Here is an 18,614-nt window from a genome sequence, read left to right as displayed (position 1 = left end):
CCTGCTGTTCCCTGCTTGGAGGATGAGTTTGCACAACTCCCTAAAGGCCCCTTGGGCATGGGTTTCAACCTTCGTTGTGTCCCCAGTGGGTGGAGCACCTTGGGCACATCCCTTCCCCCCTGTGAGCCTCAGGGTCTTGGCCCTGTCTTCTCCATGTGCTGAGGGCGGGCTGAGGGTACTAAGGAATCCATTGAGTCACTGGCTGAGAAGTCATTTTGATGGTTAAGCAGTACCCACATGAGGCAGTTTGCTAAAGATAATAAATGATATGCTAAAGATAATAATATGGACAACAACCACGATCAGCATCATAACCGCTTCCTACATCTGCCACTGCAGCGAGCACGGTGCGGACATTATCACGTTACCAACCACTAGTTGCCGTTGAGTCAGTTCTGACTCATGGTGACCCCGTGTGTGTCACAGTAGAACTGTGCTCCGTAGGGTTTTCCATGGCTGACTTGTTGTAAATAGACTGCCAGGCCTTTCTTTTGAGGTGCTTCTGGGTGGACTCAAACTCCAGTCTTTAGGTTAACCATTTGCACTACCAAGGGACTCCATCACTATTACCGTTATCTCATTCCGTAGGCAAGGAAACAGGCGTTAGGTATATTAACTCGGGGTATCCTCCCCACAACCCTATAAGGAAAGGGCTTATTGTCCCCATTTTACAGAAGAGGATATCAAGGCACAGAGAGGTCACATGACTTGCTCATGTCTACGCACCTGATTAAGTGGTACTTGCATGCAGCTGTGGGGTGGCAGGACCTGGCTGGAGGGGGATGAGTTGTTCTGGATCCCAGGTCTGTGACTACTCCCACCCTCCCTATCCAAAGACTGAGGGAATGCGTTGAGGTCCCACTTCACATCCAAGTGATTGGGCCTCCCCTTGATCAGGGTGAGCTCAGCAGGATAGAAGCTTTAGGATGACGTCATGGCTGGGCACGGGAGCCTCAGCTCTCTCTGTAATTACAGCCGGGGCAGGGCCTTCCAGGCCTGGAGCCAGGGGTGGGAAGAATCACTGCTAAATACACTGGAGAAATCTCACCTTGCCTGGGACCTGGGTGGGGGTGAGGTTTCTGAGTGGGTGGGACTGGGTGGGGGTGGCATGGCCCTTGGTGAGTCTCTGTGTGGATTTTCGTGGGTGGAGTGGTGAGTGTGTTCATATGTAGATGGGCTATGTTTATTTATGAGCTGTGGAGTGTGTTTGCCTAAAAGAACCTCATCCTCCCTCCCCAGGCCTCCCTTCCACAGCCCCACCCTCCAAAAGACCCCTCTGCCTAGAACAAGGTTCAAATGTTCCTGTCCACAAGCATCCTGAGTTGGGACATCTCATTGTGTTGCAAGAATTCCAGAGACAGGGCAAAGGGGACACCCAGGGTAGAGGTGGGGATGGAACTAGATGACCTAATCCACCTCCTCATTTCAAGGAGGCTGGCATTGAGGCGCGGAGGGGAGGAAGGATGTGCAGCTAGAAAATAGAAATAGCCATCATTAGCATTTACTGGGCAGTTGCTGTATGCCCGACACTGTCTGAGCACTTTAAATTTGTTTAACCATCTTAGGATATCAGGTAAATGGAGTCCCTCAACAGTGGGCCATGGGGCTCTGTTACACACACGGTGAGGCAGAGATCAGGAGGACGGGAAGTAGGAAAGATACTGGTTTGCAGCTGGGCTGCCTCAACACGTTGCCCATCGCCAGGAAAAAGTGGATAGGGTGGACCTTCCCATCCCGCTCTGAAAAAAAAAAAGAAAAAAAAAATTTATGTGTAGTAAGTAACTCATCGGATCCCCCACAAAACCTTAGATGGAAGACACCATTATCATCCCCATTTTACGGATGAGAATATTGAGGCACAGAGACGTCATGTGAGCTGTCGATGTTTACACACCTGGTGGAGTGGCAGAGCTGGGATTCGAACCTAGGCAGTTTGGCTCTTAACCTCTTGTTACCCTGTCTCTTATGTAATAGTAATGGCTCACATTTATTGAGCACTTACTGTATACCAGGACCTGTGCTCAGCACTTTATATTCATGACTTCATTGAATCCTCATGGTTCAGACAGGTAAAGCCACCTGCCCCAGGCCACACAGCTGGGACTTGGGAGCCCACGGTGATCACCAGAATGGGACTTGATGGCCCGAGGCTTGTCCTGTGATCTGCCATGCTGCCTGGTGTCTTGTTCCCTCCTGGGCTCTCACTGTGTTTCTGGGTCAGGCTGGCCTTCTGTTTTGGGAAGCTGAGGAGGGAGGCAGCTGCTTGTCCTGCTGACCCAGCAACCTGGTGAGGAGCTCAGCTCACTCAGGCAGAAAGTGCTCAATAAATCCCATGGGCTGTCACTGGCCCAGTGAAAATAGGGACCAGGCCTGGGATAAGTCCAGGAGGGGAAGGCGTGCCTCCAGCTGCTCTCCCAGGGAAGAAAAGATGGCAGGGGGCAGGGGGGAGCAGTAATGTGCGTAGGGATGAATGGTAGGTCCCAGGTCACAGAACAAAGACTGTCATGGCATCCATCCCCTTTGAATTTTCACACGGGAAGTGCCATAATTAATCTTCAAGGCAGACAACCCAGGGAGACGGTGACATCACCCACATTCCCGAAGCTGGGGCCCAGAGGCGGGAAGCGGTGGCTTGAAGTCACACAGGTAGACCCAGGGCAAGGACACAGGTTTGTCAGCTGTCAGATTCTGTGCTGCTTCTTTCCACTGCCATGAGAAACTGAAGCTCGCCCCCTCTCCTGGAGTATTTCCCACCCTCAGCCTCACCCCTTAATCTGCCCTTCCATCTGCCATTGCATAGGGTCTGTAAGGATGGAGGGAGTGTCTCTGTGAATCTCTCAAAGGCTGAGTTTTCTAGAAGCCATCTTGGCCAAATGTTCATCTACCATTCCAGGCACTTGGAATTCTTGTGTCTGGGTGGTGGTAGATACTGGTGGTCTCCTACACTCGCTCAGCCTCCAGGTCCAAGAAGACCCATCTCAGATGCCCCCAGAGCCCAGTGCCAAAACCAAACCAAACCAGTTACCATCCAATGGATTCTGACTCAGGGCAATTCCATGTGTTTCAGAGTACAACTGTGCTCCATAGGGTTTTCAGTGGCTGGTTTTTCAGAAGTAGATTGCCAGGCCTTTCTTCCAAGGTGCCTGTGGGCAAATTTGAACCACCAACCTTTTATTTAGTAGGCAGGCACTTAGCCATTTGTGCTAACCAGGGACTTCTAGGAGCACAGCACATCCTCCAGCAAATTACGCTTATGTCTTTTCCTTCCTTCCTTCCTTCCTTTTTTCAGACCCCGTACAGATGACACTAATGGAATTTCCAGTACATGGAGCTCCATGAGGGCAAGACCCTTGGGCATCTCTTCTGCAGCAGCATCCCCAGTGCCCAAAAGAGTGCCTGGTGCATTGGAGGAGCTTGGCAAGTCTTGGCTGAGCAGAAGATGTCTTCTCAGCAATCCCGTGCCTGAACTGCCCAGCTCAGAAGTGAAGGACTCCACACACGGTAATGGCATTTGAATATTAACTGAAATTTCCAGAGGGCTTAGAAGGGGCTGGGCACCAAGCTAAAGGCTTTCCAAGCATCCTGTCATTTAATGTTCACAACAACCCCCCAGAAGTTCAGTGCAGTCATTGTCCCCATTTTACAGATGATGAAACTGAGACTCAGAGGCATGAAATAACTTGTCCAAGGCCACTAGCTTGTGGGTTCTGACTCCAGGTCTGTCTTACCCTCAGACCTAGTGCTCTTTCCTCTGCCACACACTGGGTCCACGCTCCCCTAAAAAACAAAGGTGTAAATAAAATAAACCATCCACATGGTCCTTCCCTAAACAAGGCTGAGCCCTCGCAGGCCTCTGGAGATAATGTTTGCTTATGGAACTAACTTCCTTCTATTATTTTCTCCAAAAAAAAGAAAGAACCAAACTTGTTGCTGTCCCATTGATTCCTTTTCATCTGACTACTTCTGTGAATAATAGCACCAAACACTTATTTAACATTTTGTACCATTATAAGTTCTTGGCATATGTCAACTTATTTAATCCTCTTCCAAAATTTCTCTAAGATATTATCCTATTCACAGAGACACAGAGAGGTTAAATAACTTGCCCAAGACAACACAGCTACCAATGGGCAGAAGTGGGATTCAAACCCAGGCCATCTGGCTCTAGAGTCTGTGCTCTTAACCACCCTGCGATTCTGTAAACAACAATAAAAGTAATGAACCCAGACCAAACCATTGCTGTCAATTCAATTCTGACTCATAGCAACCCTATAGGACAGAGTAGAACTGCCCCGTAGGGTTTCCAAAGAGTGATATCCACCATTATTTGATACCTATTATATGTTAAAAAAAAAAAAAAAAAAAAAGCTCTGCTAAATGCTCTATCTGCTTTATCTCTTTTAACCGCATACCAACTCTATAAGGCAATATAGTACTGTTGTTAACTCCATTTTACAGTTGAAACATCTAAGGCACTGTCAGCTCCAAAGCTAGTACTCTTAGCTGCCCAGTGAGGCTGTGCCCTTGGCCCCGCCGTATGCCCAGCCAGATCACCAGATCTTCCTGTGTTTCTGTAAACCCGACTGACTCTACGGACCACAGCCAAACTTCCGGTCACCAGCCCACCTCTTCGTCCACCTTGTCACTGGGCCTCCTTCTCTGGAACCTTCTCCCAGCCCTTCCAGACCATTTCAATGGAACAACTGACTCCAGGAATGTGTTGGCTTGTGGGAGCCTGGGGAGGCTGCCTGGGACAAGCTATCACTGCATCAACCGCAGGAACACTTACATGTTATTAATGTGAAGGCAGCTCAGAGCTGGAGTAAGGACTGGGGCTCTGTCGGCTCAGTGGGGCTTCCTCTCTGCTGCACGTGCCCCAAGAGAAAGGAGTCAGGGGTCAGCTGTGGAGCCGAGAGGTTCGTCCCACCCTCTCTCTGCCCATCTTCAAGGATGGATGCCCCAACCAAGGGCTTCCAGGGCCCTGCTCCTTATTCCTGAACCATTATCCAGGCTCCTGAGACCCCTTTTCATGGCTCAAATGCTTATTTTGCATCCAGGGAACTAACATCTCAACTAATTAGAGTTTTTGGGAAGTGGCAATACTGACATTCACTGCTTAAGAAAAACAGTAAAACGTGGTGGGTAAGAACTTGAGCTCTTAGGTCAGAACAGATCTGGATTTAATCCTGTTAGGCTGTTCTGGGCAAGTAACAGCCTCTCTGAGCCTCTTTCTTGTCATCTGTAAAATGGGGGTGGTAATAGTATTTATATCACTGGATATTCATGAGCATGGAGTGTGAGGGGGAACAGTGAGGAAGGTGGGCTTGCGCAAGATCATATAGAACTGTGTAGACCCTGTTAAGGAGTTAGGCAATGTCCTAAGCATGTTGAGAAACCACTGAAGTGTATGGAGGAGAGTGATGTGAAGAGGTATGAGTTCTAGTATAATCACTGGCTGCTTGTGGAGAGTGTATTGTGGGGACAGGACTTCAGGGAAACCAGCAAGGGCTCTGTTGCAGTGGTCCAGGTAAGATAGCAGCCTGGGCTCGGTTCTTGGCTGAGAAGAGTCAAAGGTGAGAGGAATCGTGTTATCTGAAGAAGCAGAAGCATTCTGACTGGGTGATTGGATGAGAGGAGAGAAGGTTGCATCAAATGCGTCGACTGGTTTTTAGATCCAAACAACCGGGTAGATGGTGGTGCCGTTCAGTGAGTCCGAGAACATATGAAGAGAAGCAGGTGTGGTGGAGTGGGAAGACCCACCTTGTTCATTTATTCATTTATGCATTCATTACATATTATTGAGTCTTATGTGCAAAGCCCTAGCCTAGGGACTTGAAATGAAACAGTGAACAGGGCCAAAGTTCCTACTTTCCTATCTATCAATAAACAAATAATCAAATAAACAAAATACTTTCAGATACTGAAAAGCTTTATGAAGAAAATAGAGTCCTGTCTACCGTTCTGTTCTGATTCCCTGCTACTGTCCACCCCTTGCTGCACAGGGTTTTCAATAGCTGGTGTTTTGGAAGTAGATCTCCAGGTCTTTCTTCCAAGGGGCCCTGGGTTGGCAGCCCAGCGTGTTAACTAGTTTTACCACGTAGGGACTCTGTGCTTTAGACACAGTGGCCTCCTTTCTGTTCCTCAAACACAAGAGCCAAGCTTATTCCAGTCTGAGGGCCTTTCCACCTGCTCTTCCCACTGCCTGGAATGTTCTTCCCCCAGATGGCCACAAGGCTGCTTCTCTCACCATTTGCATCTTTGCTTAAATATCATCTACTCAGAGAAGCCATCTCTAACCATGGTAGAGAAGTCATGTTCTCTCACATCAGCTGGTTTATTTTTTTGCCATAGTGTTTGTCAATAACTGCTACTTAATTTGTTCATTATCTGCCTCTTCTGTTAGAATGCAAGCCCGATGAGCTTTGGTCTGGTTCTTCATGGCTGTATCACAGGCACCTCGAGCAGTCCCTGGTACATAGTTGGTGTTCAAGAAAATATATTATTTGTGGTTGTCATTAGTATTGTTTACCAAACATTTCAGGTTCTCCTCCCTCCTGCCCCACTTTTTGGGCATATGGTAGGTAGCACTATACTTTCTGACCCTATTATGGTTGGGAGGAGCCATGTTACTTGTTGTGGCCAGCGAGTTGTGAGTGGAACTAATCTCTGTCGTTCTCAGTTGGAAGCATTTAAATTCCTGTGGGAGGCCCTCCAGAAAGTTCTCTTTCTCTCTGCCCCATAATCATCAACATCATAGTCATGAGCATGATTAGGATGTATAGTGTGCCCTGGCTGGTCCACAGTAGGCACAGATGAGAAGTAAACCTTTGTTTTTTTAAGGCACTGAAATTTCAGACTTACTTGTCATTGCTGCATAACCTAGCCTATTCTGATTGATATTCCTAATTTTGTCTTTTGGTGGTGGTTGGTTTTGCTTCAAAAGAACTTTCTCAGTGCTGATATCATCCTGAGGGATAAATCGTTTTAACTTCTTCTGTGCTAAGACATCTAGCTGGGAAAGTCATACCTGGGTTTCTTGGTTTGCCATATTTATGTAGAATTACATTATGAGCCTCTGATGCAGAGGGTGGTTCTGGGATCTTCTGGAGAGGGAGATCTGGAAGGGCCACCATCCTGAAAGCTCCCCTCCCAGATACTTCTGAGGTTAGAGTAAGAACTGGTTTGACGAGTTGGTGACGATGACACCAGGCAACTGCTTTGGAAAGCTATTTTAGAGATGAGAGTGCAAACTCTTGGGAGAGTTTGGCCTGAGAGGGCTCTCAAGGTTTGTGTTGGAGGGGGAGGAAAGCTGGAGGAGCTGAGGAGGGTGTATAGAGATGGAGATGGAGAGACAGAAATAAGATATCTCCTTTTGGGGACTGTCTTAGTTTTGCCAAGAATATTATTTAGGATTAGCTTTAGTTGCAAGCAACAGATAGTCAGAATAACAATGGCTTGAACAAGAGGGAAGTTTATTTCTTCCCAATGTTAAAGTCCAGAGATATTATGCCCATTGCTGGTGTGGTGACCCTGTACCACAAAATCCTTGGGGACTAAGACTTCTGTCTTACTCCTCTATCTATATGGGCTCCATTTCCCAAAGCCATCTCATGAACCAGTAATCCACTTGAGCTCTAGCTATCATGTCCATATTCCAACAAGAACAAGGAGGGGATGATGAAGTAGGAACGGGCACATGACAACTGTCTTCTATAGAAGTTTCTGGAAGCTACCATACAACAATTCTGCCTATATCTCATTGGCACAAGTTAGTCACATGACCACACTTAGCTTCAAGGAAGGCTGGGAAATATAGTCCTCATTATGGGTGGCTATGAACCCAATTAAAAATTGGGGGGCGGTTATTACTATGGATGAAGGGGAGAATGGCTGTTGGGAGGTGGCTTAGTTATCTAGTGCTGCTATAACAAATACCACAAGTAGATGGCTTTAACAAACAGAAGTTTATTCTCTCACAGTCTAGTACGCTAGAAGTCCGAATTCAGTGCACCAGCTCCATGGAAATCTTTCTCTGTCAGCCTTGGGGGAAGGTCATTGTCATCAATCTTCCCTGGTCGAGGAGTTTTCAGCGCAGAGACTGTGGGTCCAAAGGACAGGCTATTCTCCTGGCTTTTGTTTCTTGGTGTTATGAGGTCCCCCATGTCTCTCTGCTCACTCTCTCTTTTATAAATCAAAAAAGATTGGTTTAAAACACAACCTAATCTTGTAGATTGAGTTCTGCCTCATTAACATAACTGCCGCTAATCCCACCTCATTAACATCACAGAGGTTAGGATTTACAACAAATAGGAAATTCACATCAGATGACAAAATGGTAGACAGTCACCTAATACTGGGAATCATGGCCTAGCCAAATTGACACATATTTCTGGGGGACGCAATTCAATCCATGACAGGAGACAACTAGAAACTTCGTCGTATTTGGAGGGGGTGAAGACAGATTTTGCAGAAGCATATATCCTAAAGGCTTCTTTAAGTTGAATTCCTTTAAAAAAAAACGGATAGGAAATATGTACTCCCTGCCCTCAAAGGCTGATATTTTCATACATTAAAAAAAAAAAAAAAAAACCTTTGCTAGAATTTCAAGGAATTCACAGACTCTATGAAGCCCAAGCATAGACAGTCCATGGATTCCCCTGGGTTAGGTTTCCATGATCTAGAAATAAGGTTTGAGGTGTGGGAGACTGAAGGGAAGAAAACAACTCTGTGTGTATGTGTGTGTGTGAGAGAGAGAGACAGAGAGAACACAGGTTCTGACCTCTTTCCATTTGGCAATATGCCTAAGTGGGTGTGGTTGGTATTGTTTATTTTGGGTTTAGGTTTGAAAGTAGATTGTCAAAGGGACCCAGTCTTATACCTTGAGAAAGCATTTGACAGGTTTTCATGGCAAAGATCATTAAAACATAAAAAGAAAGCCGCATGAGTCATCTGACTATTGGTTGGCCATGGCTATAGAATGGCTTGGAAATGGAATTAGAGGGAGTGGCACACCTGTATTGCTCAGAGTAGAAATGCATGAACAGGGTTCCTGTCTTTCCACTGGTGGATTGATGTTAGAATTGCTGTGGTATAAAACGTCAATGAAATGTCAGGGAGGGGATGTACATGACATAATGAAGTTATTAGGAGACTCCAGATTCTTCTGAGTGGAAGACATACTTATGGAGGCTGGCAGCTGGGACTGTCGCTCTAGAGAATTCAGTTAGGTGTAGACACACAGCTAGGAAATCAGCAGAGCCAGGCTCAAACCCTGGTCTTTCTGACTCCCAAGTCCTTGCTCTCAACTACCATCTTTTGAAATCATGCTGATCTCTAATCTCATGCATGGGGTATCTCTAATCTGATATACCCACCATTGCCTGGCACAGTGCTGGACACATGTTGTTTGTTGTTGAGTGCCAGCAAGTCAGTTCAGACTCATAGTGACTCCGTATGACACGTAGAACTGCCCCAAAGCATTTCCTAGGCTGAAATCTTATGGAAGCAATCGCCAGGTCTTTTCCCCGACAGAGCCACTGGTGGGTTTGAACCGCCTGCCTTTTGGTTAGCAGCGGAGTGCTTCAACCATTGTGCCACCAGGGCTCCTTTGCGGGACGCATAGTACGTGCTCATGTCCACCCCAGCCCCCACACTGCCTTCTCTCATTCTCAGGGTGTGGGTGAGAGGTTATTAGAGTCCCTGCGTGGGACATGTCTCTGCTTTGCCACAGTTGTCCTAGTCACGCTCCCCACCCCCACATAAACTAAAAATTTACCAGCTCAGAAATGCATGGGCGTTGGGAGGCAGCAGAGCTGGCAACCTCAGGCAGATGCTTTCCCTGCCAGGCATTGCCCTACCTGCTGGGTATATGGGGGTGAATGCTGCAGACAGGGCCCCTGTCCTCATGGAGATGGGGCATAAACACATAAGCAATGGAATTACAGACGGGGATAGGTGCTATGGAAGAAATGCACTGGGTGGGTGGGGAACGGAGAGCTCCTTTAGGTAGGGAGGTGTCATTGCAGCTCATCTTGTACACAAGCAATTGCTCCTGCCTGAGATTTTCTCCCTGGGTGGCACAAACGGTTAACATACTTGTTGCTAACAGAACAGTTGGTAGTTCGAGTCCACCCAGAGGCATCTTGGAAGAAAGGGCTGGCGATTTACTTCCAAAAACTCAGCCACTGAAAACAACCCTATGGAGCACAGTAAAATTCTACTCTGACACACATGGGATCACAGTGAGTCAGAATCAACTCGACGACAGCAGGATTGGACTAGACCCCTCGTCCTAAGCCCTTTTCTTTGCTTGGCCAACTCCTACTCACTTCCCAGGCACCAGCCCAATTGTCACTTCTTCTGTGAAGCCTTCCTTGAATTTCCATGGCTGCCTCAGGTACCCCTTTGGACCCAGCCTCATTCTCGCATCCAGCTGTGCTCTTGCATCCAGCTGTGCGACGTACTAGCTGTGCGACCTTGTGCAACCTGCCTGTGCCTCAGATTCTGTATCTGTAAAATGGGAGTGGAAACAGGACCTACCTTTAAGGATGTTGTAGAGATGAAATATGTAAGTAAGTTATGTTAAAATGTGTAAAGCACTTAGAACCGTGCCTGGCAAATAGTAGGCCCTACGTAAGTGTTAGGTTCTGTGGTTGCTGGTGTTATTATCACCATCATGGTAGCTAGTAGCATGCTGTAGGATATCAGATCCAGACAGCATTTTAAAAGGAAAAGCAAAAAAAAAAAACCAAACCCATTGCCATTGAGCTGATTCCAACTTGTGGTGACCCCTTGTGTTACAGAGGAAAAGTGCTCCATAGGGTTTTCTTGGCTAGAATTTTTACGGAAACAGATTGCCAGGCCCCTCTTTCACAACATCACTAGGTGAGTTCAGACTGCCAACCTTGAGGTTGGTAGCAGAGAACAAACCATTTGTGCCCCTAGGGACCATTGTGCCATCTAATTCAAAGGGTCTCAGTTCTGGCTTCCCATTAAAATGATTTAAAAAACCTTTTAAAAAAATTCAATTGGCCCCCACACTCAGAGAGTCTTATTATTTGGGTGGGATGGGACTCAGGGATGGGACCCCAGCATGGGTGGTATTTTAAAGTTCTCGGGTGGGGTAAGTAGGACCCAGAGAAGAGCTTAACTTGTTTAGGGTCACACAGCAAGCTAGCGACAGGGGTCTTAGCCCCTGACTCCTAGAAATTTCTATTTTCCCATGTCTCCCTCTGCTTCTTCAGTTGCATGCACCCAGTGGAAGGACTGTATGTGTTTCCGGGGCTGCTGAGGGTGGGGTGTTGCATGCTGCTTCCACACCATTTCTGGCCTGAAAGAGAGACATCTCTGAAAATGGTCCTCTCTTCTCCCCAGCCAGGAAAGCTGGCACCCAGAGCAGGTGGGGTACCTGTTCAGACCAGTCGCTGGCAGGACAAACATACTGATTCCTGTAAGTGGGAGCCAGTGCAGGAGATAAAAGGATGAAGGCCTCCTTTGGTGAGTCACTGAGGGGTGGCTGGCATCACAGGGGCAACCTCCTGGAAGCCACGTTTTCTGAAACAAGCCATCAGAGCCCCTTATGGAGGTAAAGAGGTGTAGCAGAAACGGCTCTGGAGTCCAGACCTGGGTTCAAATACCTGCTAGCTATGTAGTCTTTTCCTCTCTGGACCTCAACTTTCTCCTCTGTCAAGTGGGGTAAATAGAGTTTTTATGAAAATGGAATACGGTAGTGCATGCAAATTGCCTGGCATGTGGTAATTGCTCCATGAAAGATTATTATTGTTTATTGATGAAGCCTCGAAAGAGAACACAGGTTGTTCCTTTAACCAAACCTAATGGAAAGAAAGAAATCTGTGTGTGTGTTGGGGGGCGTGGGCGGCGGGGGGGGTGCGGGGAGGAACAGATTGCAGTGGGTTTACCCCAGGGAGGTTAACTTACTCCAAACAATTCCCAAGGGACATTTCCAGAGGAGTAGGACACAGGGAGGCCTACCATGGTAACCTGTTTTGTTTCATCTTCTCCTCCATGCAGCCACCGCACCCCCCGCTGCCACAGTTGATAACCTAACTCAGGTGTAGACATGCTATGCTTTTGATTTAAAGAACCTCCCAGGAGCTGAGGAGGTAGAACTGAGGCGTCTTCTCCTGCCTGGTCACTGGGATTATATATTTTTTCTCTCTTTCGCTTGCTGTCTGTGTGTGTGTGTATGTACACACACACATGTACATATATATAAAACCAGTTATTGAGTCAGTTCTAACTCATGGTGACCCCATGTGTGTCAGAATATAATTGTGCTCCATAGGGTTTTAAATGGCTGAGTTTTTAGAAGTAAGTTACCAGGCCTTTATTTGGAGGTGCCTCTGGGTGGACTTGGACTCCAACCTTTTGGTTAGCAGCCAAGCACATTAACTGTTTGCACCACCCAGGGACTCCATATGTATGTATGCATATATACACACACACACGTATATATACACATATATATATACTTTGACTCATGTAATATTTGAAAAAAGAATGAGTTAGGAACATTTTAAAAATCAGGGGATTTTATCTAAAAATTCAAGTTCTCTTGAAAAATTGAGAACTTTGGCAACATTGAGCCGAGTTTACACCTGGCCGCTGCACCGTGCTCCCCAGTCTCTCACAGCCCTAACCTGCCCTCTGCCCTCACTTCCCTCACCTGCCGGCCCCTCAGGTGTTTCTAGCCACTCTGCTCTAGGCCAAGAAACTTTTCAATTCCATGCTGCCAACATTTCCGGAGGTCTTGCAGGTCTCGCTGTTGCAGCTTGGCCACTGTTGGCTTGGTCTCAGTTTAGGAGATAGTAATGGTGCTCACTGACATTCGTTGAGTGCTTACCATGCGCCATTTTGTTTTAGAGCCGCCATCTCATTTAGTTCCTACAGCAGCCCCGGGGGTAACCGTTCTCTCTGTTTACAGATGAACAAACCGTGTACCAAGGAGGGTAGTCCTTGCCCAGCGTCACACCACTGGTCAATGGCAGGACCTGGGTTTGAACCCAGGACTTAGGACTCTAAAATCTGAGCCCTAAGCTGAACTCCCTCTCTGATCATAAGGTGCCAGAGAAAAGGAAAATTCTATCAAAGAAAACTGGTTACTTGTTGCACGAACTAAAGTGCTGCATAACAGAGCAGTTAACAGTCTGGAGTTTGGAATCAGCCTGCCTGGATTCAGTGACCTCTATGACCTTGGGCAACTGACTTTGCTTTTCCTTCTTTGTAGTAAGGAGATCCTAATACCTACCTAGAAACCCTGGTGGCGTAGTGGTTAAGTACCATGGCTGCTAACCAAAAAGTTGGCAGTCGGAATCCACCAGGCGCTCCTTGGAAACCATGTGGCAGTTCTACTGTGTTGTGTATAGGGTCGCTATGAGTTGGAATCGACTCGATGGCAGCAGGTTTGGTTTCTGGTTTAATACTTACCTCACAGGGCTGTGGTAAGGACTGAGCAAGATAATGCACATGAAATGCTTAGAGAAAGATTTCCTGAGACACTCCATGTTGTCGTTAGTTGCTGTCGAGTTGCCCCGGACTCGTAGTGACCCCATGCACAACAGAATGAAACACTGCCTGGTTCTGTACCATCCCCATGATTGGCTGGGGGTTGGACAGTGTGCCCTTGTGATCCATAGGGTTTTCACTGGCTGATTTTCAGAAGTAGATCATGAGCCCTATCTTCTTAGTCCTCCTTAGTCCGGAAGCTCCCCTGAAACCTGTTTAACATGATAGCAATATTCAGGGCTCCACCAACAGATGGGTGGTGGCTGTACATGAAGTGCTTTGGCCAGGAATTGAGCCAATGGAAGACAAGAGTTCTATCATTGAACTACTATTGCCTCATAAGACACTCCATGGATGCTATTAATGGATATATAAAACCAAAAACAGGTTCTTCTTGAAGATTAAAGGAACAAGGTGAACAGTGTCAACATGTGTGGCCTGCAGTAAGTGCTGCTTAATTGTTTCCTGTCTTCTGCCTCCCACTCTCCCTCCTCTCTGCTTCTGGGGACCCCATGCAGACAGAAGACACTGGGCCACGTATAAGAACACCATACCGTGGGACCTTTTATTAGAATAGAGACACATTTCATACAGGCTGAAAAATTGGAAACCCCGGGAAGGTTACACTGAGCTGTGGGGACCAGAAATCAAACAAGCCACACTCGCCGTGTCAATGAGCAGAGGGTAGGGCTCCAGGACCCTGGAGAACACAGCAGCTTCTCCCCACCACCTCCAAGTTGGCTGCCCCAGGGTAGGATGGGGCCACTCCAGGCCGGCCGGCTTATCAGGCTACGCCTGACTGGTGGTAGGTTTTCTAGTTTGTGTTTTCCAGTCCCCGACATGGTGAAATGGCCTTGGGGTGAACCAAGTCCCCTGGGCCAGTGTGGGGAGTTCTGCTAAGTCCTTGGCCAATTTCCACTTGAGGAAATAGCTCAGAATTGGAGGAGAAAAGACACAGGATAGAGAGAACTCTTCACGGCATAGACCCTACAAGAGAGTTAGCTATTGAAGGAGCGTAGGACGTGGAGTCTGAGAGATCTGAGTTCAAGTCCCGCCTCTACCACTCACTCACTGGGAGATCAGGGGCATGTCAGCTCCCCCTTCCTGGGCCTCAGTTTTCTCAACTGAAAAATGGCAATATGACCTGTGTTTCTGGGTTGTTTGAACAATTGTACAAAATACGGCCAGACACAACACTCAGTGCTTAAATCAAGAGCAGAGCAAAGCCATCTTGGTCTCTCCTTTGATGACTCTGGACCACAGGGCTTGGAGAGAAGTTCAAGTTAAATGTGAACGGTTGTACCACAGGCCACAAGCGTCATTAAAGTGGTGGCACCTTGAGGGCTCCCATATCTGATTGTAGGACTCGGGTACCCAACATAACCCTACAACTGAAGTCCATGCCCTACTTTTTCTCTCTCCTCCTTGGGAGACACCCTTCAACCTGTGGTGAGTAGAAGACACAGGAGACCATATATCTCACAGGATGGAGTCCATAGCATCATAGTTACACCTCCCTGCCCCTACCTTCCAAGAATGCTTAGGCCGAGCCCCATTTTCCACATGATAAAACTAAGGCCAGAGACTCACTGCATTTCATCCAGATACAGAGACACAGGCAAGAGAACCACAACAGAACACTGTTCAAGTCTCTTTGCCTCAGCTCATTAGAAGATGAGGCCTAGCTTTTATTGGCCAGAGAAAACAACTTAAAATTTTCTCTTTTTTATTTTTTCCCAAGGTGTTGTGACTTTTTAATAGAAGTTGGTTCGTGCACAGGCATTTTCTTCCTCAATTAATTTCCATCTAAATGAGGTTTTCCCGGAGATAACCAGTGTTTTAGTTCCATTTGCACTTAATTTGTATGACTGAAGCCTCCGTTTCTGCCAATTCCAATTTGCTGGGTGATTCTAGCACTCATTCCGTGGGAGATAATGCCCCTGCTGCAGGCAGCCGCACCCAGAGCTGAGACGGACTGATCGCCAATAGCAGTTCAAGGGAAGAGGTAGCCCTGTCCTTCCCCAATACCACTCAATAAATAGGAAATAAATTATTAAATAAGCCACGTCCTGGCGAGGGGGCCCTGTCATGGTATTTACAATGCAGAACAACAGCAAACAAAAACAAACAAAAAAATCACCCACAGACAGAGGAGAGATAGCAACTGTCTCAACACCATCGGCCCAGAAGTCAGAAGGAAAAGGTTGCAATAGAGCATTGCTTGGTGACAGTCTCTAGCACAAGTCCCTCAGCTGGACTCAGCTGGCCAATTGGAGTGGGGGTTGTTTTGAGGAATCCTGGGAGCTTTTATGGAGCCCTGGTGACTCAGTAGTTAAGCATTCAGCTGCTAACCAAATGGTTAGCAGTTCGAATCCACCAGCCGCTCCTTGGAAACCCTGTGGGGCAGTTCCACTCTGTCCTCTAGGGTCACTACAAGTCGGAATCAAAGGGCAAAGGTTTTATTTTGGGGGGAGGAGCTTTTTATCAGAGAAAAATTTCTATTCATCTGGAGAGGAAAGAAAGGCAAGACACGTGCACATGAGACCATTTTGAATATTTGGGGAGAAATGAAGAGATGAAAAGAATACAGTAGAGAAGGAAAAAAAGTGCTTTTTGTATCTTTGGGAGCACCCTGAATTTTGGCCTCTTCAAGCAAAGCCTTTTGGGAAAGAGGATGGGTCTGAGGAAATGGAGCGTGGGGGCTCCCTCTGACTGAGACCCCAGTGTACTTTCTAATTTTGCTTTTGGAAGATTAACTTCCTTTCAAAGCCCAAACAGATTTAGGAACGTAGTCAACCCTCAATTAACTAGAATGTTTCTGGATGGAGGCCTTGGGTTTGTTAGCCTCTCCTGACTAGCTGAAGGGGATTCGGGTCTTGCTCTGAGTTTTCACTCTCATGACTGAGTAGTTAGGTGCTGACAAGTCAATTCCCACTCATAGTGATCCCATGTGACAGAGTAGAACTGCCCTGTAGGGTTTTTGTAGGCTATAATCTTTACAGGAACAGATTGCTGGTTCTTTCTCCCATGTAGCTGCTGGGTGGGTTCGAACTTTTCAGTTAGCAGCCAAGTGCTTAACGATTGTGCCACCAAGACTCCTTTTAATGAACGTCCTAAAAATCCTTTAGGCTGTATTTCTTCTCCCTCTGAGTCTCAGTGAGGCTGAGTCTTTGGAGACTCTCCCAGGCCTAGTGTCAACATCTTGGATTGGATCTCAAAAACCCCTCCACTTTATAGAGGTGGAAACTTTGGCCTAGAGAAAAGGAGGAATTTGCCCAGGTTCACCCAGCAAGTGTTAGCAATATCGAGAAGGTCAAAGGGCTTGGGATGCATGGTGCTTGACCTCAAGCCCCATCCCTCGCCCATTTTGGATGTTGGTTTATAAGATCCAGCCTCACTATGAGCAGGTTTCAGGTGATCTGTCTCACACCCTGGAAGTAATGAGGGTGAAGTGGGCATGGAAACAGCAAGCCAGGGCTTGAGAGCTCTGGTTAATCAAGGTTTCCAGTGTCCCAGCAAGAGTTTTAGTTTTGGATAGAAAAAGAGTGTAAAGGAAACTAGAGCAACACACCAAGTGATGGAGAAGCTGAGATTACCCATCCCCACCCCAGGATGCATTTTAAGCAGCCTTCTTACAAACTCCCCCCAGAGAAGGGGTACCCCTTTGCTTGGGTTAGGGTAGGGTAGTCACATTGCCAGGGAAACAACCAGGGATCTTGCAAAAACCTCACCAAGTCCAAGGCTGGACCAGGCAAGCTGGCAATTCCATGGCAGTGTACAGTAACTTTGGAAAGGGCCAGGTCCTCTCTAGCCAGCAACCAGAAAGCACTACCAGCTGGGCAGAGATGCGGCTCTGGATCTCAGTTCCCAGGATGGGCTCCAAAATGACCTTCTTGGGGTGGGGGGAAGGGGGAAGTAAGAACATTTGGCATTCCTGTCATCTTGCTTTTCCTAATTTCAGAATTTCATTTTTTTCCTAATTCCCCAGATGGAGCAGCTAGAGATTATAGAAAAAAGCCTTTTGCCTTGAATTTGTGGGTCTCTTCCAGGATGGCTGATACCTCTTCACAAGGCAGCTTGACTCCACTTCAGACCAAACAATGTCGTTGTTGTTATATGCCGTCAAGCTGGTTCCGACTTGTAGCAACACTATAGGGTGGAGTAGAACTGCCCCATAGGTTTTCCGAGGAGCAGCTGGTTGATTCGAACTGCCAACTTTTGGGTTAGCAGCCAAACTCATAACCACTGTGCCACGAGGGCCTCCAAATCCCAGGGGATGGGGAGAAATTAGGTACAGTGAAGTCGAATCGTATTTAACTGCCATGAAACCAACTAGGTGCTCTCAGAAAAGCTCAGAAAAGCTAGTGAGTGATGCTTACCCTGGAGTAAGGGTGTAATTAAATGTGCAAATTCCCTCCCCTCAGTCCACTCAACTCCTGCCTTCCTCCCAGGGTCTGAGCACCTCGCCACTCCATGTGCCATCCCAGTGTCAAAGCTTTTCCAACGTCCATGGCCCTCAAAACACAAGGCAACTATTTCAGCAAGTTCTCAACTGAAGCCTCACCCGTTTGCCAAGAGATAGCACATTTGTCTCCAGTCTGATGCCTCCCTGAGGGACTTTTAACAAGTGATTTTGACTTTATACAGTTGGTCCCTTATATGCTAACTTTTTAGACTCCAGTCCCCATTTAAGCTGCAGCTCTGCTGTGTCAATTCAGTGCCTCAGCTCACAGGCCTCTTGGCTGTTTGCATCTCTGATAACTCAGTGAGGTAGCTTGTGGACAGGCGGCTGGGGCAGAGGCCTGACCGTCACTGACATCAGGCTGAGCGACAGATCTGTGGCCTGATGTGCTTTGGGGCAAACTCCAGGACAGTCTGGGTTTACAGCTGTCTGGGACTTGTCTGGAGCCCTGGTGGCACAGTGGTTAAGAACTCCTCTGCTGACCAAAAGGTCGGCAGTTTGAATCCACCAGCCACTCCTTGGAAACCCTATGGGTCAGTTCTACCCTGCCCTATTGGGTCACTATGAGTTGAAATCAACAGCTATGAGTTTTTTGGTTTGGGTCTCAACTTCAGGGTAAAGGCCAACA

This window comes from Elephas maximus, chromosome 22 (genome assembly GCF_024166365.1).
Source record: "Elephas maximus indicus isolate mEleMax1 chromosome 22, mEleMax1 primary haplotype, whole genome shotgun sequence".
Taxonomy (NCBI): domain Eukaryota; kingdom Metazoa; phylum Chordata; class Mammalia; order Proboscidea; family Elephantidae; genus Elephas; species Elephas maximus.
The sequence above is the reverse complement of the archived record's forward strand: the minus strand, read 5'-3'. Positions refer to the sequence as shown.